Source organism: Balaenoptera acutorostrata, chromosome 18, assembly GCF_949987535.1.
Source record: "Balaenoptera acutorostrata chromosome 18, mBalAcu1.1, whole genome shotgun sequence".
Lineage (NCBI taxonomy): Eukaryota > Metazoa > Chordata > Mammalia > Artiodactyla > Balaenopteridae > Balaenoptera > Balaenoptera acutorostrata.
In genome coordinates, this window is record NC_080081.1 from 18561917 (window position 1) to 18588305 (window position 26389).

Below are 26389 nucleotides of genomic sequence, written 5' to 3' on the forward strand. Positions count from 1 at the left end.
AAAAATATTCCAATCTTTCTTAGCTTTCTGGGCGGCACAGGTCAGCCAATCCCTAGCGGTTCTTCAGCACCCCAGTAACCTGGAAGGCTTGTTGAAACACACATTGCTGGGCCTCACCCAAGAGTTTCTGATCCAGTGATCTGGGAGTGGGACCGGAGAATTTGCTTTTCTAACAAGCTCCCACGTGATGGTAACGCGGCTGGTCTTGAAGCCACGCTTTGGAAACTGCTTTAGAGTAACCGTTCTGAATCATGCCGGCCTCTTGGCATCACCCGAGGAACTAAAAAAATCAAAACAAAATGAAAAATCCCAAATTATGTCTAGGCCCATCACAGGACATAGGAATAGCTGCTCTATTTTTATATGGTTGATACATACCCCAGCCCCAACCTGGTACTTTGTGTGTACACACACACACACACACACACACACACACACACACACGAACCCCTCCATTACATCTTCTTGTTTCCTAGGTGATTACGGCACGGAGTCAGGACTGAACGCCATTGTTCTATGCCTTGCGGGACTCACCCCTCTCCACCAGAAAATGGTATGTCCTGGGTACTCTTTCCCCAGGAACTCAAAGCTGGGCATTTATTTAGTCCGTTTGAGAATTTTGCCCAGAACCAGTGATTCTCTTGCACTCTATTTTCAGGTGTGCGTGGAGGGGTGGGTGGGAGATGCCCAAAATAATTTCCGTTGACTCTCTCCAGCAGCTTTATCTTCTGCTATTTCTTTTTCAACCCTACTTCGAAGGTGCTTTCAGGAATGTGCAAGGTCAGGAGTCCAGTTCGGCAGCGGCTCCCTCCCACCTTTAAAACCACTGTCTGGGAGGAGAGCTGCAGAAGGGTCCAGAAAAGAAGGAACAAGCGAAGGGGAGGACGCGGAAGAAGGGCGCAGGAGGTGGGGCAAGAAAGGGAGGCGAGCCCAGGAGGCCGAGAGGTACCGGCAACCCTGAGACCCCGCCTTGCTTCCCTGCGCGCCGCGCAGCGCGCCCTGGCCGCCTAGGAGAGATGGAGAGGGGCCGCCTTTGGCCGGCGGGGGCCGGCTCGCTGTCCCTCCGCCCCAGGAGGCCGGGTGTACCAAACCCCAGGCCCAGTTCTGATCGCTGACTGTCCGCTCCCGGGCGAGGGCTGGTCCCCGCGTTCCCGTGGCGCGCGCTGGGCACTGCGCTCTCGCGGAGGGCGCGCCGGGCCGGCGGCGGAGAGAGAGGTGCGTCCGGTCGGAGGCGCTGGGGCAAGCGGCCGGGGAAGTGGCGCCGTCGTCCGGAAGCTTCTTCCTGGAAAGCCCCAGCAGATCAGCCCTTCTGCTTTTTCTTGCTTCTCGTTTGCTCCTTGCCGTCCTTCTGGGTTGCGCGGGAGGAGCTGGGCTTAGCTGATGAGGGACCCCTGGACCAGAAGGAACTGGCGCACACCGAGGGGGGGTGTGTGTGTGTGTGTGTGTGTGTGTGTGTGTGTGTGTGTGTGTGTGTGTGTGTGTGTGTGTGTGTGTGTGTGTGTGGTGTGTGTGGTGTGTGTCGGAATCTGGCTTCACTTGGGTGCTGGGCATACTGGGTCAGAGTGTTTAAATTCAGCAAACCTTGACTGGTCAACTTCTGAGAAAGGCTGGAGTTGCAGTGGGGTCCAGCAGATAAGGAAATGCAGCTTGCCATTTATTCCTCTCAGTCTTGGGCTCACTCTGTGTAACTGGGTTGGCAGATCTCTCATCAGAAGATGGAAAGTAAACAGAATATTTGCGTTTAAAGTCGCCAGCCTGTGGTCTGTGATGACCCGTCAGATATGACCTTGTCCGTGGTTTCTTCCTCTGGAGTTTTATAGTACATGGTTAATCTTTCCTAATGGTACTTATCACACCAAATTTGATTTTTTAAACTGTTATTTCATCTTTATATACTGAGTGCTTGGACGCAGGAGGGACTCACAAAATGTCATGGGATGACTGTCCTAATGCAGTAATTCTCAAACTTGAGCGTGCATGTCAGAATCGCCTGGAGGTATCGCTAGCAAAGAGTCTTCAGTCCCACCCTTGGAGTTTCAGATTCTGTAAGTTTGGAGGCCCACAGAATTCTCAGAAGCCTGAGAATCTGCATTTCTGACAGGTTCCCAGGTGCTCTTGGTGCTGATCTGGAGACCACACTTTGAGAACCACTGTTGTAGGGATGGATCCTCAATCCTCACGGAATATTGGCATTAGATTCATCTTTGGAACTTTAAAACACAAACAAAAAAATATGGCTCAGCCCCAGTGCCAGGTATTCTGAATTAACTGGTTTGTCATGACACCGGGCCATTTTGATATGTTTTAAAATCTGCTCTGGATTCATTCTTAGGTGATTCTCATCTGCTGCTAAGGCTGAAACCCGGGCCACAGCGCCGGCAAATACCATCATTAGAGCCACCCATTTAGAGTAAGACATTTTTCCCCAAGGGGTGTAAAAAGCACACCCACTGCCTCATTAGGGGATCAGTTTGATTGATTTGCTTATCCTGAAAAATGGGAAATGAGACATACGTAGTCTCACATGGGGAAATACTCTGGAAAGAAGGAGGGTTTGTCTTGCAGGCAGATGATCCAGAGAGAGGATAAAGCAGAGGGAAGGGCATTCAAGTAGAGGTGACCTCATTAAGAGTGATGCTCTCCTGTGGGCCTGAACTTCATCCAGCCTGCATCCCCACTCCTCCAGCCTCCTTCTTCCTAATTAGCCAAGAAACCCTCTTTATAACGATGTCATTTAGTTTTAGCCAAAGGAAGTCATTATTTAGTGCGGGCCTTTTTAGGGAGGTGATCATATTTAAAGGTATGAACCAGAAAGAATCTTCTGGAATCTAGACATGAACAGAAAAAGAGACTGGTAACTATAAGTGTGAATAAAGGCACATCTACTGAACCCCCTGAGGATCAGAACACAGGAGAGAGTTAGAGATCCTGTCAGTCTGGAAGAGAGGCCCCTGGCGAAGCACAGGTCATCCAAGTGGGAGGAGAGATTTCATAAACCTTAATTCACACCTACTCTCCAATCTGCGAGTTCTCCTGCTAGTGGAAAGAGCTTCTCTACCAATCTGATAGTTGAAATATAGCCTCTCGTTTTCATTTTGATTTGAAATTTTGAATTGCTAGTGAAGCTGAACATATTTATATGCTCACTGTCAATTTTAATTTACTATTCCACGACTTGATTATTCAAATCCTTTGTTTACTTTCTATGGGAATGTTTTTTCATAGTAACGCTTAGAGTTTTATGTGTTTTAAAGACATTGATTTCTTTTGTATACATTTTTATATTTTTGTCATTTTTCCTTGAATTAAAATTTAGTACTGAAGGTTTAAATGTTTGCACAATCAAATCTATTATTAGTTTTTCCTTCTGGAGGTTCTGCTTGTCATTATCAAAAATTCTTTTTCGTTTGTTAGATAAATTAGATAAATATTCACTGTGCAATTTGTATATTTATTTTTCATTTAAGCTTCTAGTTGGTCTGGAAATAATTTTGCTCTAAAAGATGAGGTAGGGATTGATTTTTGCTGGATTTTTCAAATGGAGAGTCAGACCCAACACAATTTTTATTAACAACTTGTCTTTTTCCTTGATTTGAGATGCCACCTTTATCTGTAATTATACCTAAGTGTATATATATATATATATATATATATATATATATATATATATTCTGTCTCAAATATCAATCTCTCTCTTCTCTGGCCAGTACCTCCCTTTTAAAAATTATTGTAGTTTTTTTTAAAAGAGGATTTTAATATTTCAAAGAGCAAGAACCTCCTTATTTAAAAAAATTTCTTGTGTAGTCTAGCTCATTTATTCTTCCAAATGATATAAGAGTTTGCTTTATTGCCTTCCCCACCTCAAAAATTATAATTATGACAATTTGGAACAGCTAAAGATGTTCAAGAATGTCATTCAGATGGAGGGAACAGTGTCAAGAAAATATCCCATATCATTTTCCCACATCACTGGGAAAATACTGCTCATGGAGAGTTAGCAACAGGTTCATAAGAGATTTGCTTTATTTTGCTCAGGAACGGCAAGATAGTGAATATTCAAAGTTGCCTTTTGATTAATAAATTAGTTTAAAAATAATTAACTAACCGAAAAATATGACTAGATAGACTATAGAATGTCTTAGAATGTATATTATTTGAGATAAGCTAAACTGCAAGGGATGGAGGTTTAGAGAATATGGAAGATGATTTCTTTCACAGGTAGTATTTGCAGGTCGATAGGGCAACTATATTCCTCAAAGTTATTTGGTACCCAGGTTTCTGCCAATTTCATGTGGTGCATGGCAATCAAGAAACTGGATTGCTGCAATGTCTGAGTAACATCAAGAAAGAAGGGGAGAGAGCGCATGGAACAGATAAGCTCAGGGTTTTAAGGCACGGCCTTATTTCATTATGAGACTGAAAAGGCATCCATCGCTTCTATTTATATTCCTTTGCCAAAAGTGTAGTCATGTGACCACACCTAACGGTGTGTAAATTTAGGATGTACAGTCTTGATTGGGAGGGGACATTCCCGGGACAACTGTTTAAACACATAGTGGGAGAGAAAGATTAGATCTTGATGGCCAGCCTGCAGTCACAGCTCAGGAAGAAAAGAGGCTGCTGTGCCTAAGCCTATTTGAGCTTTCTGAAATGAATCCCACCTTCCCACACAAAGGATGTATCAATATAGGAATCTTGACTCATTTAAATGAAGGATGAGTCCTGGCCAGACTGCATCTCCCTTTCCCGCTCTGCTTTCTCTCATTCTTGTTTTCCTGGTTCTTTGACGTTGCCTTGGATTCTTCTTATATGGAGGCTAGCATTCCCCACTTAGCTCCCAGATAGTATGATAAGATTTGTACTTGGCGGAGAACCAGTGGCTCCTCTCTCACTTTCCACCCTGGTCACGATGTCCAGGTCTCACTCTCCAGTTTCACATTTGTGAGAGAAGCCAAGAGTTACCCCTCTCCTGTATCTTGTCTCTCCAGCGGGCTTGTTGATTGTTTCTTCAACCACACCTTGACAGGAGAGAGGGGCCTGAAATCTGGTGCGGTATTTTTTGATGGTAAATGAAATATTTGGCAACTTGCTATTCAAAAATAAGACGGAGTGAAAAAATGCAATTCAAGCTTGGGGTGTTCAGATATTGGTAACACTATTAGTAACAATGGGAGAAACTGATAGGTAGTTAAATGGAGGCTTGGGTAAGAAAATAAAATAAACATGACATTTGATCTGCTCTGCTAAAACTTTTGTTTCTGTGTTGAAAACTAGCCTATATGTGGTGGGTGGATAGAAAGACATCATTGTAACGCATCAATCACATAGGTCAGTCCATGGGTGATTTGCCCCAGCAGGTTACTGTTTTACACCATCAAGTGATAGCAGCTGAACACAAATACAGTAACACAGCTGGTGTACAGGAATAGAGTCTGTGCGTGATGTTCCTTACCCTACGCTCTTCCTGTTGACTCAGTGTGGCCACAGGACACGGGCTTTGTCTTGGAAGTTCCTATTTTGCAACTCTCCCCAACATTTGTCCATTTTGATCTTGTTTACAACTCAGCAGCCTCAACTCTTCCTTATATCCCCTTCCGCCAATACTTTCACTTAGTATTTCTTTATTTATTAGGAATGTTAATGTCTTTTTAACAGAGCTAGTATTTTTCTCAAAATCATTATTGTTTTTGCTAGCATTCTTGTTATGGATTGAATTGATAATGAGTGGTCTGCCCATAATCTCATTTTTTGCATAATCTCTGGTTATTTTTCACGTATGATTTTGCTGAGTGTGGGTTTTTTTTTTAGGAGCAGATATATTGCCTCATAGCATAAATTATATTTTGTAAATGCAACATGACCTGAGAAATGAAGTCAGCTGGTGATCTTGCTGTAGCATTTGATTTGTATTTTGTGTATATTTTGTTTTTCTCAATAAGAAAAGAACCTTAAAAACTTAGGGATATTTAAAAAAAATATTCCTTATAAGGCCCAGCTTAGGGCTGTGTATTATATGGCTTCCATCTGCCTTCCTAGGTGTGGGGAACTGAGAGTCTCATCTTTGGCCCAGAACATGCCTTCCCCCGGGACAATGAAACCACTTTTATTGAGGACAGTGGCATGTAGAACTTACTAAATGGTACTGTGTGTGACCTAGGTACAGTGACTTAACGCGAACCGTTGATGTGCATCTTTTCCTTTGTAGATTTAGTAATAATCTATTAAATCAGATTAGGCATCCTAAGTCAATGTGGGCATCCCGCATCACACATAGTTAGGTTGGTACATCTTCTCTGCCTCTGAAACGAGATGGATGGCTGTGTATTTCAAGATGCAGGACCAGCCAATGTGTCAGCGCTAGAAAAATCAAGTGGGTACAGTATTGCTCTAAAGCACTCTATTGGCTGAACATCTAAACTCCTTGCTTCCCGTAATTCCTATTAATGTTACAAAGAGCCAAAGCCAACTCCTTGCTTTGCCAATCCATAGCTGACTTTGCTGGTCCCTTATTATGTGAGCAGTTGGAAGGGCAATGGTACAGGAAGCTTGAGATGACCTGTAAAAATTGGCCAGGAGTCATTTGGAGCGATAGCTTCCATTTCTCCAGAAACTGTTGAACCAAACTAGTGAAATTGTTGGAGATGTTGGATTGGCTACAATGGATTTGTCTGCTGGCATTTCTGCTGCTGTTCTTGGCTGCTTTCCCTTGTCTGCTGCTGTCTGTACTGATGTCTGTGCAGCAGCAGGAAAGGGCAGAGTGATCTCAGGGGCATCATACCTTGTGAAGTCTCAGGCCACTTTTGTCTCTGTGGAAGCTCCTAGTGTACCCATAGGCATGATAGGTTAAGAGTAATACATATCCTTTTGCTTGAGTGGCTGATGTTTGAGATGGTTGCTTCCATATTTGCTAAACCTGTATCGGGAAAAGCAAACCCACATGGTCTAGAGTTAAGTGAGAAGGTCGTACACTGACATTTAGACCAAATCTGTTAGCAGCCAAGCCAATACTTGATATAGATTTAAACTCCATTTTTATTCACTAGAAGTCCTGTGTTTACTATTATTTTTTCAAGCAAAGATTTATAGCTGTTTAAGTATATAATGTTTTCATACAGTTTGAGTGAAATTATGTTTGCCACTGTGTGAAATTCTTCCCGGTATTCTAAAATTAAAGCCATTCTTTGGTAATTTTCACACCCTTCCCCCACTAAGAGGGTCATTCTAAAATATTTTTCTGTCATTTAATGAAGCCAATGCCATTTAAGGCAGTTTTGTACTAATTAGCTTGGGTGTCATGGATTTTTTTTTTAATAATTAGACCCTAGGTCTGACAGTAGGAAAATAAGATTTGATCTCTGCCTTTTTGGTAGCTGTGAAGCACATGACACTGTTTGAATTTGTTTAATTTCGTTGAAAAGATTTTCCTTTCTCACTCCATTGCCTTATGTCTCTTGGGGGGAAAATCCCTTCTTTAACTAAATACATAGATTTCTGGGTACAGATGAAAACTTCTTGATATTCTGTTTACTGGTAATGGAAAACCAAACCTACGTTATGGATGGTGGAATCAGAGAACATTCCCCAGAAGGGGCTAGACCAGGGCTATTTGATTTCCAATTGAAAACCAGCGTTGAGGATTACTGACTCATTTTTGCCTTCAAGAATATCCATTGCCATTTTCAAATAGTATTTTTCTTGAAGATTTAGCATGGCCAAATCAAGTAGGCAAAAGACTTCTCAGCCTCTCTCTGTGTATATACATATGAACGTAGGGAGTGTGTGCAGATGTATGTGTCTTAGCCTGGCACCAAGGAACCTGAGCCCTTCCCCTCAATGAGGTTTTCTCTAACACCACTTTCCCTGTATCTTTCTTTTTCCTCCTCAAGAGTTTAGAGCAGTTTCTCACGGGCCATCCTATTTCTGTGTCTCTGGGTGTCCAGAATTTCACTCCACCCAATTTCTATGTCTTTGCAACCCCTTATCAAACTGTCTGTTCCATCAAGTAGCTTCTTCATTGTTCCGTGTACACATCATGCTGATTTCTCTTTTTACTAGAAGTCTGGCATATATTAGGTTTACTTGTCAGATGAATGAATAATTAAATGAATTCCTGACTTAAGTGCTTTGCTCAGGCTGATTCTTAACAGGCCTGGTATGAAAGGAAAAGACATTCACACCCTTTTCTCTATTTGGCTTCAAATCCTCAGTGCTCATCTCCCATCTCTCTTCCTTCCTGAAGCCTTCCTTGGTAATGGTCCAGCTCTTTCCTTTCCCTTAATTCATCCTGAAGGTATCTATTATATATTTTGGTACTTAATTTTATGTTTAATTTAGCACTTTAATGAACAATTTCTTATATCATTTGATTCCCTATTTCACAGAGAGTTTTAACCACACGAAGATTTCTGAGTGCTGGGACCCTGCCATCTTTTTCTTTCATATCCTCCAAGGAATTTCGTGCACAATATCAAGCACATAATATGCCCTTGATAATAAATACTTAGAGAATTGAAGTGAATGATATTGATTAATCTCTGAATGTGATCGATTTGTGTTATTGCTACAATGCAATCCATCACTTGTCTCTCTCTACTATTACCACTAAGTCAATAAATCACGTTGTCTACACATGCATAGCCATGTGTGATTTGCATACATACACACACACACCAAAGAAGCAGTTGTCTACTGGAAGATTAAGTTTTAGGTGGTTTGTCATGCTGTGCAAAAGAAAAGGAAGTAATTCGTTGCAATCTCTACTCAACCTCCTTCCCAACCATGGGAAACTTCCATGAACAGTCAAAAATGTTCTGCCCTCTCCATCCTGGGCAAGCGTCTGTTGTTCAAAAGTGGTCCTGCATTTAATGACTGCTCTTCCATTTATAAACTGTATAACCTTGGGCAAGTGATGGAACCTCTCTAAACCTTGATTTCATCCTTATAAAGTGAGAATAATCATGTCACCCTTTTAAGGCCACTTTTGGGATTAGTAATAATGCCAATACCAGTCACCATTTATTGAGATTACTCTGTTCCTGGCAGTGTGCTCTGTCCATAAGTTTTCTCCTTTAATTGTTACGACATCTTTGGCATATACTAGATGCTCAGTAACAGTGGCTATTATATTTCATACCTTGGCTTAAATACACACTGAGTCAGATTGAAGATTGCCAAAGACTCATTTTTCATTTCCCAGGATTGGCAGAAAGGCTTAATGCAGTCAGGCTACTACCAGGTGCCTGTGGCCACAGGCCAGTGTAATGGTTGGTCTGCGTGGAGGCCAGACCCTGGGTCCTGCCATCCCATCTCCATAATGGCCCTCGGGCCCCGGGCGGCTTGCTATCACAGCAAAATCTGGCTTAGGAAACAAGAAGGTACTGCCCTGCGTTGCTTGAGAGCTGATTCACACTACAGTTCAGTAGAAATTGCAAATCAATTTCATTAAGCACAAAAAGAACTCACTTATGTAAAGTGAGGTGACACTTCAAGGATGGAGAAGGGTACAATCTGAATGCTGTGAGCAGGTCTTGTTTCCTCTGAGCTAAACACTGGAATAATGGGACTTTTAGCTTTTAACAGGAGGGATTTAGATTAAACTTTGCTTAAGAGTTTCTTGATGGTGAAAGTTTTGAGCTATTCGAGCACATGAACAATAGCACGTTGAGGAGCTTATCTAGGGGTTTTATCTTTTCTTCACAGATTTCAGGGAACTTCTAGGAAGCAAAGAAAGGGCCTGGATGACCTCGAACAGTAATTTCCCAGGACAGCGATTCCTTTTCCCCTCGTTTCCTCTTCCCCTTCCTTTCTAAAACAAAATTATATTTTAAATTTTATTTCTACCCCCGTTTCATCCAGTTAAACATTAGACTTTGGGGTGGGGCCTGGAGATTGGTGCTTTTGAAAAACTCTGCAAATGATTCCATTGTGCACACAAGGTGGGCACCTGCCCCTTGGGTAGAACGAGTCCCAGAAACCGGGAGGGACTGATCCTGTGATGGGATCCAATACTGGAATGTAGTCCTATTTCCCGGCACCTGTGGTTGCATCTTCCATTGTGATCCACAGAGCTGAGGTGAATGGAGAAAAGCTGTCTCCCCTCCACTTTTACAATAATTTTATAAAGTTCCCTAATGGAGTGATCTTAATCTTAGTTTCTTCCAGGTACTCTGACTAGTACATCTTCTATGAACTTCTTACTGCAACCCCTCATGCGAAAATCAGTTGTAGAGCCTTTTCTATTACTGTATCCCACCAGAAGCTTTGCCTACTCATAATTAAGAGCGCTCATTGAGGTAATAATCAAGGGTATTTTTTATGTGCCAGATTCATTAGCATCCTCATTATACAAATAATGCAGATGAGGCATTGTTAAGGTTAAGTAACTTGTCTAAGGTCACACAACTTAAGAATGATAGAGCTTGATTCAAAGCCAAATCATTGACTTTGGAACTCATCTTCATGGTAGTGGGATCCAGCGACAAGGGAGCTAGAGATTGGTGGCCAGGTGGTTAGCAAGAGATGAGCAGGACAGTAGTACTAGAAAGGGCTGTTGGAATACTTACGTTTTTTAACCCAACACGGAACTGAAGAATGCTTTTATTCACGAGGTAGCAGCCTCGGGAGACTGAGGCTAAGAATAAAGGGAGATGACCAGAACAACTCAGGAAAGCCGTCAAGATCACTGGAAGCAGAAGGCTTACATCAGGATTCTCCTCAAATCAAAAAATCAAGAGCGTGTTCAGAGTAGCTGTGTGTGTTGGGAGTCCCGTGAGAGGGGGTGGAGCCCCACAGTGGGTACAGTGGCTGATGTTTTATGAGCGCTCGCTCCTGTTCTAAGCAAACCGTATGCAAGTGGGATGCATTTTTAAAATTTCATCCTCAGAATAATTCCAAGAGATGGAGAGCCTTTCCATTTCCATTTTAACTATCACACATATGAAGCTGTAACGAAACTACCCAAGTTCAAAGACAATAAATATCATAACTGAGCTGTAAACCCTAGACTTCAGAGCCTTGGCCCTTCACCCCACACACGCTTGTCCCCATCCCCAGCCTGGGGACTCCAGCTTCCTACTCCTTCCTTTTTTTGTGAGGAGCAGATCAGTCAGGAAAACTGAATTCTAACTCTTTCCGTTTATTAATTCAACTAAGTTCAACTGCTAGCACTGTCGAACATTCAGTATTTATGGAGGGCATTCGATGTGTCTGGTTTGGTGGGAGGGTAGAGAAGAGACTTCTGTTTTTGAGGAAGTCCCCTACAGTCTGTGAGCCGTGGTGAGAGACATGGCAGTTCACTCTCTCCCACAAATGATCAAATGATCATGTGACACAGGCCCAGTCAGCAAGGAGAGGTTCACGCCTGGGGCTTTGAACTTTCAGATCTTCAGGGGAGAAGTGACCAGTGAGACATTTCCCACAGCGGTCTTGGAAGCATCAGAGGAGGCTTAGCTTGAGTGCCCACTGGGAGCACTGTTAAAAAGAAAGCACCCTAGTCGGGCTGCTCAGTGGGAGCGCGGAGCTCACCTCCTCTCCCTTGGGTGCTGTCCATTTCTGAGACTCACTCTCCAGCTGCCTTCCACCTCCCTCAAGCAAGCCTTTGAGATACTGGATACCCTTCAGTATTTTGTTTTTCTGCTTAAATTTGAATTGATTTCTGTTGCTTGCCACGAAGGACCCCTACTGATGCTGACTGCTGCACTTTAGAACAACTTATAAACAGACAGATTATATACAGGAAATATACAGACTCGAGATATATATATACACATATATTTCCCTTAATTGTTGTTACCTTACACTTTAGCTCCCTCAAAATCTTGGTCATATTATAGAAAAGTTTTTTCCTTCTCTTCTAATTCACTTACATTTATCTCACTTTCCAACTTTCTTTTGATCTACTTTCCTGATTTATTCATTTGACTGCTTCTCCAGATTTCTTTCCCAGCCAGGTGGGCCACATATGGAGTCTTTAATACTTCCGTCAGCTCTCTCTCTGGGTATTCTGCACCTTGACTTACCCTAATCATAACCATGATCGCCTTGTACTTTTACAAGGAGTTTGCTTATTTCATTTATTTAGTGTACTGTTCAGTTAATGACTTAGTCATTGTCAGCTGAAAGTTTCTGCACTGCTTCAACTTGGAAATAGAAAAAGAGAAGTGCTGCCTTTTTTTTTTTTTTTTTTAATCTGAACTGGTTTGTATTGAAACAGAAAATGAGTATTTTAATTTTTTCATCGCTGTTGTATCTTCTGTAACCTCAAGTTAGATCATTATAAATTCTTTCTCTTGTAACAGCACTTCTAAAACTCTAGGGTATTCAGGGACTATCTTTGGTTATTATGACCCTGACATAAAGGACAACATGAGCTGTTTTTGAGTAAAATAAAGTAACAAGGAGGGGAAAATAGCCTAGTTAAAACTACAAATAACATAGCTGTTTTTGCCTCTAAGGAAGTGGCATAGTTTCTCTCTGGAGACTTTGTTTAAGAAAATATTTAAAGATCTGACCTTGGGAGCCAATGCCTATATGATTTGGAAGGAGACAACAAAATAGAAGATTGGTAAATTGACTGCAAAATGAAGAGAAATTGATTGGTGGGAGCTTCCTAGGAGTGAGAGGGACAGATCAAGACTTGCAATATGGGAGGAGGTCACCACCACACAAGGGTAAATGTTCTGTAGCGCAGGAGATAGTTGAGAGACTTTTAAGTGTGGAATGTCTAATATTTAATTTTTGTTCCACACCTCCAGTAAAGAATGCTACATGTCCCCTTGATTTAATGACCTTCTGAGGTGTGAATGGGTGATTGCCAACTGAGAGAGTAGAGGCCTCAGATGGGCTAATGAAATAGTGCAGAGGGGAAGTGACTTAGTAATTGACATGAACCAGTTTCACTTTCCCCAAATAGACCAGAGGAAGGAGAACCCTGAAAGAGGATAAGGGTGGCCTGGAAGTACTCAGGTTGTAATTGTTACTACACAGCCAAAGTTTTGGGGAAAGAAATTGACCAAATAGGAAAGCAGTAAAGGAGACATTAAAACAGGTACAGCAAAGACAGGATTGGCTTGATGAACAAAAGCAGAAAGAACTGGAGCTTCTCCTGCTTTCCCCCTGTGTTTTGCAATGCTGCAGTGTGGCAGGTCTATCGCTCCTCAGTAAATATAGCTCTTAAGTGTGCAACCAAGTGGCATTAACTCTGGTTAGCGCCATCTAAATGAGATGAGCAGTTTCAAGGTATTTTTCTCCAAGAGCCTCGGTCAAAATCAGAAAATATAAAAGAATATTTGAACACCTAACAGAAATGTAATTAAGCATCTTTAGAATGTAAATTTCTTAGTGGGAATGTTTGTGTAATGGAAATTATTTCCTGATAGATGATGGGTGGAGAGGCTACTTTATATTCATGTTTATAATTCCAAATGTATGATTTATACGACTGTAGTCACAAATTCTTAAAAAAAATTTTTATCCATGTATAATTGACATATAACATTATATTGATTTCAGGTATATAACATAATGATTTGATATTTGTATACATTGTGAAATGATCAACACAATAAGTCTAGTTACCATCTGTCACTGTACTAAGTTAACCTTTAGGATTTCTCTCTTGGCAACTTTCAAGTCTGCTGTACAAAATGATTGACTATAGTCACCATGCCATATATAACACCCTTATGATATTTATTTTATAACTGGAAGTTTGTACCTCTTGATCCCTTTCACCTGTCTTGCCCATTCCTCAAACCCCTGGCAACCACCATTCTGTTCTCTGTATCTATGCTTTTGTTTTGTTTGTTTGTTTTGTTCTTTAGATTCCATATGTAAGTGAAAGCATACAGTATTTGTATTTCTCTGACTTATTTCACTTATAATTCCCTCAAGGTCCATCTGTGTTGTTGCAAATGTCAAGATTTCATTCTTTTCATGGCTGAGTAATATTCCCTTGTATATATGTACCACCCCTTTATCTATTCATTCATAGATGGACACTTAGGTTGTTTCCATATCTTGGTTACTGTAAATAATACTGCAGTGAACATGGGGGTGCATATATCTTTTCACATTAGTGTTTTTATTTTCTTCAGATAAATACCCAGCAGTAAAATTTCTGGATTGTATGGTAGTTCTATTTTTAATTTCTTAATACAGGAGGTCTTGTTAATCTCTTTATGACCAAGAAACAACTTTCCAGTTTTAAAAAATGTCATTAAACTCCATGGAAATGAACAACATAAACTGGTTAGAACCAACTAGGACCAAGACAGTGGAAGATTCGGCTTCCAGTAGGCCTTGAGCCTCATTATACATGCATAATACATTAGCATGTAAATGACATACCCACAGGTGCCATGACAGTTCCCAGGCCGACCATAAAAGGTCAAAAAGTGGGTGGTGGCCCAACTCCTGGAAATCCCCGCCCCTTCCCCAAAGTAGTTGGAATAATCCTCCCGCTCATTAGCCTATGAAATTACCCAGCCTATAAAACTAACCACCCTATATTTTAGGGCCTCTCACCTTCTGAGATGGCCCACACTCTGTCTGTGGAGTGTGTATCTCCCTGATTAAACCTTCTTTCACTTTACTGTGGCTCACTCCTGAATTCTTTCCTGCGAGAAGCCAAGAACCCATACTTGGCAGCCGTCTCAGGGACTCACCTGAGATCTGGGACATGACCATCCTCTTGCGCCCCGCTTTCTTTCCTGCAGCAAAACTAGTTTTAAAATTATGAGCAGGTAGTGTTGCTTCCTGTCACTTTGTCCAATCTCTACCACACACTGCACCTACTTCAAATGTCCCCTAGCATGGAGATGATCACAGCGCTCTTCTAACCAAGAACTTACAAAGAGTGATTCTTCCCTGTGTGTGCATTTGATTGGCAGCAAATAACAATTATTCAACTTATCTTTTTATTTTGTATCCTGCTCTCCTATTTCCATAATATTTTTTTTTAAATTTAGGTGAAATTCATACGAAATAAAATTAGGTATTTGAAAGTGAACAGTCCGTTGGCATCTGGTACATTCACAGTGTTGTACAACCACCATCCCTCTCTCTCTCCTCCCAAAACATTTTCATCACTTTGAAAGGAAACGGCATAGCCATTGAACAGTAACTCCTCATTCTCCCCTCCCCTCAGCCCTTGGAAACCATCAGTCTGCTTTCTGTCAGAAAATGGATTTGACTCTTCTGGATATTTCATATATTTGGAATTATGTAATATGTGACCTTTTTGTGTCTAGCTTCTTTCACTTAGCATAATGTTTTTGAGTTTCATCACTGTTAGCTTGTATGAGTGCTTCATTCCTTTTCATGGCCAAATAGTATTCCATGGTATGGATATGCCACATTTGTTCATCTGTTCACCCATGGTTGGACCTCTGGGTTGTATTTAGATAGTGTGAATAGTGCTGCTATGAACATGCATGTATATATAGTTGTTTGAGTACCTGCTTTCATATCTTTTGGATAGATACCTAGGAGTGGAATTTCTGGGTCATAAGGAAATTTTATGTTTAACTTTTTGAGGAACTGCCAAACTATTTTCCACAGTGGCTGAACCATTTAACATTTCCACCAGCAACATATGAGGGTGCCAGTTTCTCCACATCCTTGACAATACTTGTATTTTTAAAGAAATTATAGCCATGTTAATGGGTGTGAAGCAGTACCTCACTGCAGCTTCAATTTACTTTTCTTTAATGGTTAACGATGTCGAGCATCTCTTCATGTGCTTTGGACAGATGTTTATTTAAGTCCTTTGCCCTTCATTAACTGTGTTGTTTATCCTTTTGTTTTCGGGTTTCAAGAGTTCTTTGTATATCCTATTTACCAGACCCTTGTCAGATATACGAATTACAAGTATTTTCTTCCATTCTGTTGGTTGCCCTTTCACTTTCTTGATAATGTCCTTTGATGCACAGAAGTTTTAAATTTCTGCTGAAGTCCAATTTATTTTTAATTTTGGTGTTTGTACTTTTGGTGTCATAGCTAAGAATCCATTGTCAAATCTAGTGTCATGAAGATTTGCCTCCATGTTTGCTTCTTGGGGTTTTAAGTCTTATATTTAGGTCATTGATCTCTTTTGAGCTAATTTTTGTATATGGTGGGAGGTAGAAATTTCCCCCTCATTTTTAGATCATCAGGCAAACAGAAATGCATTCATTCAGAATAAATTCCTGTCTCCAAGCCTTTATTATTCTTTCTGCCTCCAATGGCCTTACTTACTATTGTCACTTCCTGGGTTTATATTAACAATCATTCAATGTGCTGCACAAATCCCAACTATATTTTATATTCTTTCTTAAACTCCTATAACTTGTCTCCACTCCCCAGCTTACCAAAATTAACAGAAATCATTTGTCTTTTCTCTAAACTCCCATAACCTCTCTTAGGACACTAATTCATAAATCCGTTTATTCATTTATCCAAATAGTTATCTACACATTCAAAAATATAATTATTAGGCATCTACTCTGCTAATTACTAAACTCTTTTCAAATATACTATGTATTTGTGAGCCATATTATATCACATATATTTACGTAAAAATATATACATATATTATTGTATTTATGAAGGTATCTTCTTTCTCCTACTGGGGTAGAAGTTTTAAAACATGGAGACATCATCTCATTGATCTCTCCATCACTCTTTGGTCTCAGCTCGGAAAACTGAGTGAATTAATGAAGCTCAAATGCAATCATTTCCTAAACATTCTACCATTGTCTGTATAAACAACTGCCTTGCCCCTCACGTATCTTTCGCTACCATGAAGCACTCACTTCAGCTGCAGTTTACAGCAGTACACTTTCCCCAAACTTATCAAATTCACTGCACCCTCTCTCCTTTGGCCCACTACTCATCCTTTCTTTTTCTTTTTTTTTTTTTTTAATTTTATTTATTTGGTTTTGCTGGGTCTTGGTTGCGGCAGTCATTCTCCTTAGTTGTGGCTTGCCAGCTCCTTAGTTGTGGCATGCATGTGGGATCTATGTGATTTGCAGTTTCTTCAGGGTGGGAATTGTTGCGGCAAGATAACCATCAGCTATTTCCCGGCAGTGAAACCAAAGAATACAGGATTATTTCAATTTACTTGCTTATAGAGTTTATATAAATGATTGTGCCAGGCTCATCTGAAGTTTTAGTAAAGCCCGTTTGCAAAGTGCTAATATTAGAAGTGGTTGCTATATCTTTTAAGTATTTTTTTCCCCAAATATTCTTTATGTAAAGATTAGGGAAAGTTATGATAGTTTTATTGTGTGTGTATGGGGGTGGGTGGGTGTGTGTACATGTGTGTGATATGCTTCTTTTAGCTCAACCATGGTGAACAGGGTTTCAAAAAGTTTTTTTCTAAGTAGTCTTGAAGCAATGAAAATGACCATGGTGGATACAGGATTGATAGCTTCTAACGCAACATCTGACATTTTAATCACATCCCACATTGAATAAAGACACACTGGTGGATCTTTTCTAGGTCTTTGGATTTTTTCAACTGATATGTTTTGATGACCTGTTTTCTCCAAGCTACAAAGCAGTCCTCAGATAGAAAAGATCTTAATTTAAATACTATTTGCTACACAGCACTGGTAAGATAAAAAATCTATTCTTGGAAAATGAGAAAAGATAGAGGTATTCAGAAAATAAATACCGCTGGTGTGCTGAAAAATAAGGCACAAGAGCCATGATTTATTTAGATACTGCATTCCATTTAATGTAAAGTAAAATCCTGATAATAGTGTTCTTAATTAGGTGGTTATTTTCTGTTTCTCTTGCTTCCCAGCAAAACTTTCCAAAGCACTTGCTGATTTTTAGCAATGCATTAGATGGCAGTGTTCACATAGTTTACAATGGCACTTACTGCCATCGTTTTATTGCACAGAACCAAATATACACCTTCATTTTGGATTTTACACCATTTCAGCTCTGTCTCTAAAGCTGCTCTTTTCTTGGAGTCCTTTTATGCCTTTGGTGCAACGAGAGAAAAAACATTTATAAGAATGTTAGTAATCGTGGATATCCCAGACAGACATAAAAGCATGAATCCTGATGCCTTACTTAAGCCATAAGGAAATATGGCAGATCCTACCTGTTTTTCCCTCACGAGTATTTGAAGTTCACCGAAATACACATTACTGTCATTGCTGATCTGAAGCCACCCATGCTCACCTGAAATTAAAGCCAGGTCTTTTTTAGTAAGAAACTTATAAGGTTTGAATCACAGTTTTATTAAAAATTATTTCCAAAAACAAACTTGTTTCCAGTTTAAAAGTCTTAATTTCACTGTTGCTGTTGTTTTTTCTTATGCCTTTATCTTTTGACTTTTTATTGACTCTGAGCCTTTGGCTTTGGAAAAGAAAACCTCAATTCTAACCCTCCTTGTGCTTCTATTTATTTTTATCCTCAAATCCAATAAAGATAATTTACCAAGTCCAAGGCTGAGTAACTCACTTAGAGCTGAGTCCATTTCACACATGGACCAAATGCCAAATAATTTAATATGTCTTAAATGCCATCAGGGAAATATCTCAAAGGCCTAAATCAAGAAGGCTTTTTAGCATTAGGGCATAGCTTTCTTTTAGAAATTTAGTTTAAAGCAACCCCACATCCTCAAGTCACTGTTTTTCTCCAAATAGTTGAATGGTCTTCCTTCTCCAATTTCTACCACCCAGCAAAATCTGTCTTCCAGTTTTCCAGAAACACAGGGACCTCTTGACCCGGGAAGGTATGATGCCATATGTTAAATCCACTTAGACTAAATTTAGAAGCATCTCTTTCCCTACCCCAAGTGAGATCAAGCTGTCTGCATGGAGAGGATAGGCAGGACTTCCAGAATTAAGGGCTTAGAGGTCAGAGGAATAAAGCGAGCTTGTGATACCTGAGATTTAACCCTTCTTATTATTTCCAGAAACACCAGAGGTTTTGGCTACACCCAATGATAATAAACATTTAAATGGAATAAAATCCTTTTGGAAGGTGGAACTCTCAAAATGAGTTTGTTGAATGAATACCCTCTAACTGTGAATGATAATGTATATCTGATTATAGTTATGAAATTCTCACATAAAATAAAGATTGGCCCAGTGGATTCTCTTATCCTATTTTGTAGGTGAGGAAAGTGAGAATCAGGGAGGTAGTGCTCAAGTTTGCATATCTAAGACTAATACCCACATCTTCTGATTCCTGATCTAGTCTTTCCATCAAACTCTGAAAACTCAACCAAATCCAATGCAATTTTCTTTTCTGTATAACAGTCTGGATTATGTATGTCCTATTTAAACATTGGCTCAAATTTCTCTTGACTTGTTAGCTCAAGGTGAAGCTAGAAGTTATTTTCTCTTCTGGTCAGGAAATCATGAGGAATAGCTAGAAAGTCCCACATACTTCTTAGCTGGCTAAACTGCCGTATTATTTCCAGGTTAATCTGAATACTTTTAAGAGCCACTTTTCTCTGGATTTAAGGATTTTGAAAGCGGTGGGTAGTATTTCAGAGAATTCATCTCTTAAAGGAAGACTGAAGCAGGAAAATGTCCTTTAAGTGAGAGGTTCCATGAACAAACAAACAAAAATTTACAAAGTTGCGATGGACTACATTTGCTTTTTAATACTCACCATATGTCTGGTTTTATTCAGAAACTAGAAGAGTGGGTTAATGCTTATTTTCACAGATCATATAAATAACAGCCCTGCTATTGCTTATTTTTTCTAGGTGATAGCATTTTGGATTGTACTAAATAAAGTGCTAGGGAAAAACTTAAAACCATCCCTAATTATTAATAGAGACAGTTCAGTGATAGGTCTTTGGTCAGTGTCTGTAATGCTTTGGACTTGAGTTTTAGAGTGTGGACTGTTTTACAGCTAGAGATAAAGGTGATTGCTTTTAGGGGTTTCAGTATTAATATTTTCATTTCCTGTTGTCTTTTTCTGCCTTTGATTTTTTTTTTCGGGCTTTGCTTAATGACTTATCAATCTAAAACTGAATTTTAAAATAACAGTCCAGCAACAGTCGTTCATATTTTTCTTTGCTTTTGTATCTATCCCCTCTTAGGACACCAGCTTTCCCCTATCTCAGTGGTAGAAACGCAGCGAGACCTGCCTAGGTTAGTGCCCAGAGGGAAGGAAGGCACTCCCTTTCGTGTCCAGGCGCTGTGCTAACCTGTTTCATATGTGCTGGGATAATATTTCAAAGTGCTAATTGTCCAGTATAACTGCCAATTCTCCCCAGCTTGGCAGCTAAATGGAAAAGCAACGTGGCCTTGGGGACGACTTACAGTGGGGAACAAAGTTCTTTAGCTTTTAAGTTCAAAGGGTACCATCTGGGTATGAGAAAGGAGCATTTTTGAAAAGGAATGCAGTCAGGGAGAACAGGTTTTTCTTCCTAATTTGAGACGGAAGAGATAAAGGAGGCGGGAGCTGGCAACCAAAGTCGTCCAGTTCCCAAAACACGGGACTTGATGTTACGTTGTTTACTTTCCTTCCTCAAAATGCGTGTGCTGCAGCTTTGTTTCTGAGCCCACCCAGAATCAGCAGTTTCGCAAAGGGTAACAGATTGAGGTTGCTTCTTTGGGATTTGTCACAGAAAGGGAACAATTGAGCACCAGGGACACTGACCGAAGAATTGATTAAACATTTTGGTTGAAGTGCTTATAGAAATGCTGCTCAGTAGTGGACTTAAATCTTCCTATTCTTCGTCATTTGTGAGTTGGTAACCACAGGTCTTGCCTCAGCCCTACCCTTCCTGATCGTTCTTTCTTTTGGTTTTACAGGGTTTACAGGCTCCTGATAGAGTGACTTCACCTTCAAGCAGCAGCACTGTGAGGGCTGTCTAGCCTTTGTAGCCAATCTCGGTAAGTTCCCCACTTTCTTTCAACTGCAAAGCTGCTCATCACCTACCATCTGCCTTTCCGTCTTTCCTGGCCCTTCTCTCCTTCACACCCCTAGCCCCAGCGCATCCAGCCCCTGCAGCACACTGCCCTGGGTCGCCCGTCTTTTTTCCACCGAGTCCCCTGGCAACATGCAGGATGGGAGGGGTTATTTATTTCCTTTAGAAAGCTGTCATTTTGGGGATGAAAAGTGTGACTTCCAGGAGTGACCAGTTTAGCATCCTGCTAAGAGGAGTTCTCCTGCCTTTCCTCCTGCCCCAGAAAACAAACCCAAACCCTTTCTCTTGCTTCCTGAGTTTCTACTTTTAAAGTGTGCCTGCAGCAGCCATCTTCAGAAGGGTAGCGACCACTGCTGCTGGAATTGCAGAGGGAGATAGGAGCTCTTACATCAGTCCCTGTGGCTCCTTCAGTGTTGGGCTACTGCGAGCAGAGCGAGTGGCGCTGGATGTGAGGGTCTTAAGTTCACGCAGGGCCAGCCCTTATGCAGATGTCACTTTGGACAACAAATCATTTGTCTCTGTCTCAATCCTTCATCTGCAAGATGGATTCTACTGCCCCTGAATTAGGATACAATGAGATGAAAGATATTCCAACTTTTTCAAGATAAAGATGCTTTATTTTAAATGCAGAGTAGTGGTATTATTCTGCAGAGACAGTGTGATAAAAATATCCACTATCTTTTATTAAAGACTAATAGACTCAAAATGTATATACTAGTTAGATTGGATTTCAAAGCAAATCTGTTTTAGAAGATAAGTAAAATCTGAAGTGTTTTTGACATCTTCATTCTGTACAAATTATTTAAATCAAACAATTTTTGTAAAACTGAGCAAATTGTGTTGATTATAAATCAGACTCTTCCTTTTACTTTGAAGGTAACAGTTGGGCAAATTAGAAGTCATTGTGTAAGGAAAGTGAGCACGAAGAACAAAGGCTGTTGGATTCTTCGCTACTTAACGAGAGATCTTGTTTAGCTCCAGCCGTTAGGAAAACTCATCACTTCCTATATTTGCTGGTGACAATCAAATGCAAGAAACCACAGCTTTAAAGAAAAAAAGTCTAAATAAATACTTTAGAGGAGATGCGGATCCTTTTACATTTCCTCAGATGAAAATATTGCAAAGTTGGTGAGAGGATATTTATTTCATTCAGGAAATCCCAGTCAAATCTTTCCTTTTATTCAAAAAATTGGAATTTAAATGAAAAACATGCCTTCATGTCACAGCGATGTCCTACGTGGCCTACATTTCAAAATTAATAGATGATAGACATAATTTTTTCTATCTTGTTAAAAAACTATGATCAAATCGTAAGTTTGTTTCTCTTCAAATGTTGTGATGTGGCAGGAAAAGAGGAGAAGATTTGGTCAGGGATTAAGGCTGAAAGATTGATGAAGTCCAGATAGTTGCAACATGAGACGGGAAGAGAGACAAGGTGACTGCGGAAAAAACCATCTCGAGTTTCTGCAGGAAAATGATGAAGAGTGGAAGGAAGCCTAATCTGCCTCAGAAATGCAAAGGCATCTCAAGTCTCCGCTAACTACATTCCTGGGATGAGATGCAGAAGTATCACAGCTCTCACTTCACCCCCCACCACAAACACTTGCACGACTGCTGCGGAAATTTAAAGCTCTACGCGTAAGGACGTCAATATTTCAATTTAGAATTTTACACCTGATTAAAGACACAGCCTCCCCTCCCTTTCAGTTTGTTCCATGTACTGGTGGGTTTTGGTAAATATTTCTATCTTCTGCATAGGGTTATGAATAACTTAGAGGTCAGGGAAACCCTCTCCCCCCTTTTCCCACTTTTAATTGTATCTCCGGCAAGACTTACTTATTGTGAGAGCTTAATAAATACCCTTAATTAAAATTTAAGAAATGAAATGTATCCAGTTTACAAGGTGTTTGTTTACTGTACAAAAATTATAAACACAGGTTCACAACCAGTAGAATGATACTGATCATAGGGCCGACTAGGCAAAAGCATACCTAGACAACTGAAAAACATGTAATGAAATTTCAGAAAAATAAATACTACTTTTAAAAGAAAAATCTTGGTCTGGGAAATACTAGAAGAAAATATTTGCTTGTAGCAGAGACATGCAGGTTTCTCTATTTGCCCCCTGCTCTCTGGCCCCCAGGCCTTTCTCTGCCTTGCTCCGCGTTCTAGGAATACAGCTTCTATGAACATAAGTTTTTATTTCTCTGAGATAAATGCCCAAAAGTACAATTGCGGAGTTGTATGTTCAGTGCATGTTTTATTTTGTAGGACAGCTCCATTTTAACCTTTCCCATAGCTCTGTCAATATTCTCTTAATCCTTTGAGTTAGCCATCTCTTTCCTGTTTGAACTGATACACTGAAATTGGAGAAAAATGAAATGCTGGAAATATAAGAAGTCTGTGATTTTGTAAAACTTGTTTCTCCATGTGATCTTTGCATATAAGTACATAGGCCACCAATTTTTTAAAACTCACAGCTGTAAACATAGGTCAAGAAAGGTGAACAAAGAAAAATCATTGTCTTTCCCCACCTCTCACAAGAAATTCAAGATAACATCATCTTCTGAAATACATCAGCAAAAGCTTAATTTGGCTCTGGGTATACTTATTAGCTATTGTCTTCCATAGGTCATGTGGATTCTACACAATGAAAAATAAAATAAAAACATCAAAAAGCTACAAAACTCAAATTAACAGTAAAGTGAGAATCACCCACCTATATGTGAATGTGTGGTATCACAAGCATATCCAGCATCGCCTAGCACAACTGCGTAAGTTGTTAGAAAGGGCAGAGAACATACAGCATGTCCAAGGTATGGTCCTGAAATAGTGGGATGATCTGAGCCTCTCTTCTAATTAAAGTGCTACGTATCATTAATCATCCATCCATTCATTAATGCATCCTACAAATATTTGTTGGTCATCTACTGTGTAAAATGCATTATATGGGGAAGTAAGTTATCTCTCTATGCTCCAAGTTAATTCTCTGAGGACAGAGTAATTCATCAGAAGTAGCTTGAGATATCATCCAAACACTAGTGAATGTGTTAGCAAACTTGAAAGAGGAACTCTGTGCTTGAATTTAAACAGCTGCCCAATTCTGCATGAGAAAATAATGGAATCATATACATTCACCCCAAAAGAAAAGCTTGATTTTAAAAGGTATTGGTGGCAATGGTACAAGAAAAATATTGATTTAAAAATTTTTCTTACTGAGTTTATCATTCATGGATGACACAAACCTAGATATAAAACTGCTAGATCTTACAACATTAAAATTGCTGCCTTACAAATACTATAAATGGTGTGTTAGTTTAATACATGATCAGAAGCTTAACATGCTATATGGCTCAAAAGAGTAGTGTAGATAAGGAAACAGCTCAAAGGTAAAAAGAAACACAGATATCCTTATTACTCTCCAGAATGCGTGGCACTAGAAAATGGGCAGGAATCAGAAGATGCTGGACAAATTCGGCCTGTAGCACTTTCCCACTGTGTGAAATCTTGGGTAACTCACTGCCTGGGTAGCCTACCTGTCTCTGTCTCTCTGTCTGCATGTCTGTCTCTCTTTCTCTGTAATTCTAACATTTTTTCCCCAGTTTTATTGAGAAATAACTGACATACATCACTGTATATGTTTAAGGTGTATAGCATGATGGTTCGATTTGCATATATTGTAAAATGATCACCACAATAGGTTCAATTAACATCCATCATCTCATATAGATACAAAAAGAAAAGAAAAAAAATTTTCTCCTTGTGCCGAGCACTCAGGATCTACTCTTTTAACAACGTTCCTGTACAACATTCAGCAGCGTTAACTATAGTCCTCATGCTACATATTACATCCCTAGTACTTATTTATCTTATATCTGGAAGTTTGTTCCTTTTGACCACCTTCCTGAAATTCCCCCTCATCTATCTCTTCCCCTCCAAAATTTAAAGTAATGGGATATTAACCCCTGCCTTTCTAAAGTGATTATAAGACTTACTTCACCAGATTTTCAGAGTGGCCCAAATGAGAAGCTGTATATGGAAACACAGTTAAATACATACCTTCATGATCAAATAGCATGATTTCATTACAAACGATACACTTATTCCTATCAGTTTTTTCTAACCATTAAAATTCTTGGAAGTCCCCTTTTAAAATGATATTTTTGTGACCACGTTCTGTGCTTCAATAAAGAATCAATCTCATTATGTTACAGCTGCACTTCCTTTTTGGTCAGAACACCTTTCCTTGGTTTAATCACCCACTTTACTCAACAGCTTCAAAATTACCTTTGATTTTTTTCAAAAAGTTCACACCCTCAAAGAAGTGAACATTTGCCATTACTGAAGATATTCAAAAGAAATTCCCCACATTTTCATTTTAACTTTTTAGTATAAATAATATATACGTATAGGTAGCTCCATAAATCCTAAGTGTAAAGCTCCATGAATTTTCACAAAATGAACACGCCAGTTAATCACAGCCCAGTTTCCATGTCAGAAAATAGACCATTGTTAGCATCCCAAAGCCCCCTTTTTGCCCTCTTACAGTCTTTAACAATTCTTTTCTTCCCCTATCCTGATAGCCATTAACATAATTTATATAGATGAACTTTATATACACAGGGTCACAAAATATGCATACTTCTGTGTTATTTACTCAAAATTGAGAACTATCCAAGTTGCATGCGTCTACAGTTCATTCATTTTCACATGATGATACAGTGAATGAATATTATGAATATGGCACCATTATCTACTGTAATGGTTTGATGATCATTTGAAGGGAATGTCAACCAGTTTGGGACTATTTCAAATACTGTTGCCGTAAACATTTCTGTACATGTGATTTTTATGTATGCATTTCTCTTGAGTACATTCTTAGGAGTGGAATTGCTGCTTTGATGGACATGCATTTGTTCAGTTTCATTTGATACTACCTGTTTTCAAAACCGATGGTACCAATTTGGACTTTTATGATTGGTATCTAAAAATTCCACTTCCTCCTTCCCTCCCTCCCTCCTTTCCTTCTCCCTCTCTTTCTTTCTTTCTTTCTTTCTTTCTTTCTTTCTTTCTTTCTTTTTCTTTCTTTTTCTTTCTTTCTTTCTTTATGAATTACTCAATTTCCAAACATAAGGTGGTTTTACAGTGATTTGACTGTTAATTGATTTCATTATACTGGAGAAGATACTCTGTCTGATTAAATTCCTTTGAAATTTGTCACAGCTTGCTTTCCAGAACTGCATACAGTTTTCATAACTACTCAATGTTTATTTGAAAAAGAATGTACATTCTGCCGTTCTTGGTGCTTTGTCATATATTAACTCAATTAGGTCAAGAGTGTTAGAATAATTGTTCAAATCTTTTAGAACCTTAAAAATTTTTTTGTCTGATTTCTCTTTCCTTTACTGAGACAGGTATTTAAAATCTTTCACTGTGACCTTTCTACCTCTCTTTATATTCTGGCAATTTTTGCACTATATATTTTGCAGGTATATATTATTAGGT

The 26389-nt window shown here is 39.6% G+C and overlaps 1 long non-coding RNA gene across 1 annotated transcript; it reads left to right on the plus strand.

Moving 5' to 3' along the window:
• Positions 1-710: 710 nt before the first annotated feature.
• On the plus strand, positions 711-22938 carry LOC103011432 (uncharacterized). The gene is made up of 3 exons (XR_452420.2): positions 711-945; positions 20769-20849; positions 21761-22938. It is a non-coding gene; the product is annotated as an uncharacterized LOC103011432 (long non-coding RNA).
• The last annotated feature ends 3451 nt before the right edge of the window (positions 22939-26389 follow it).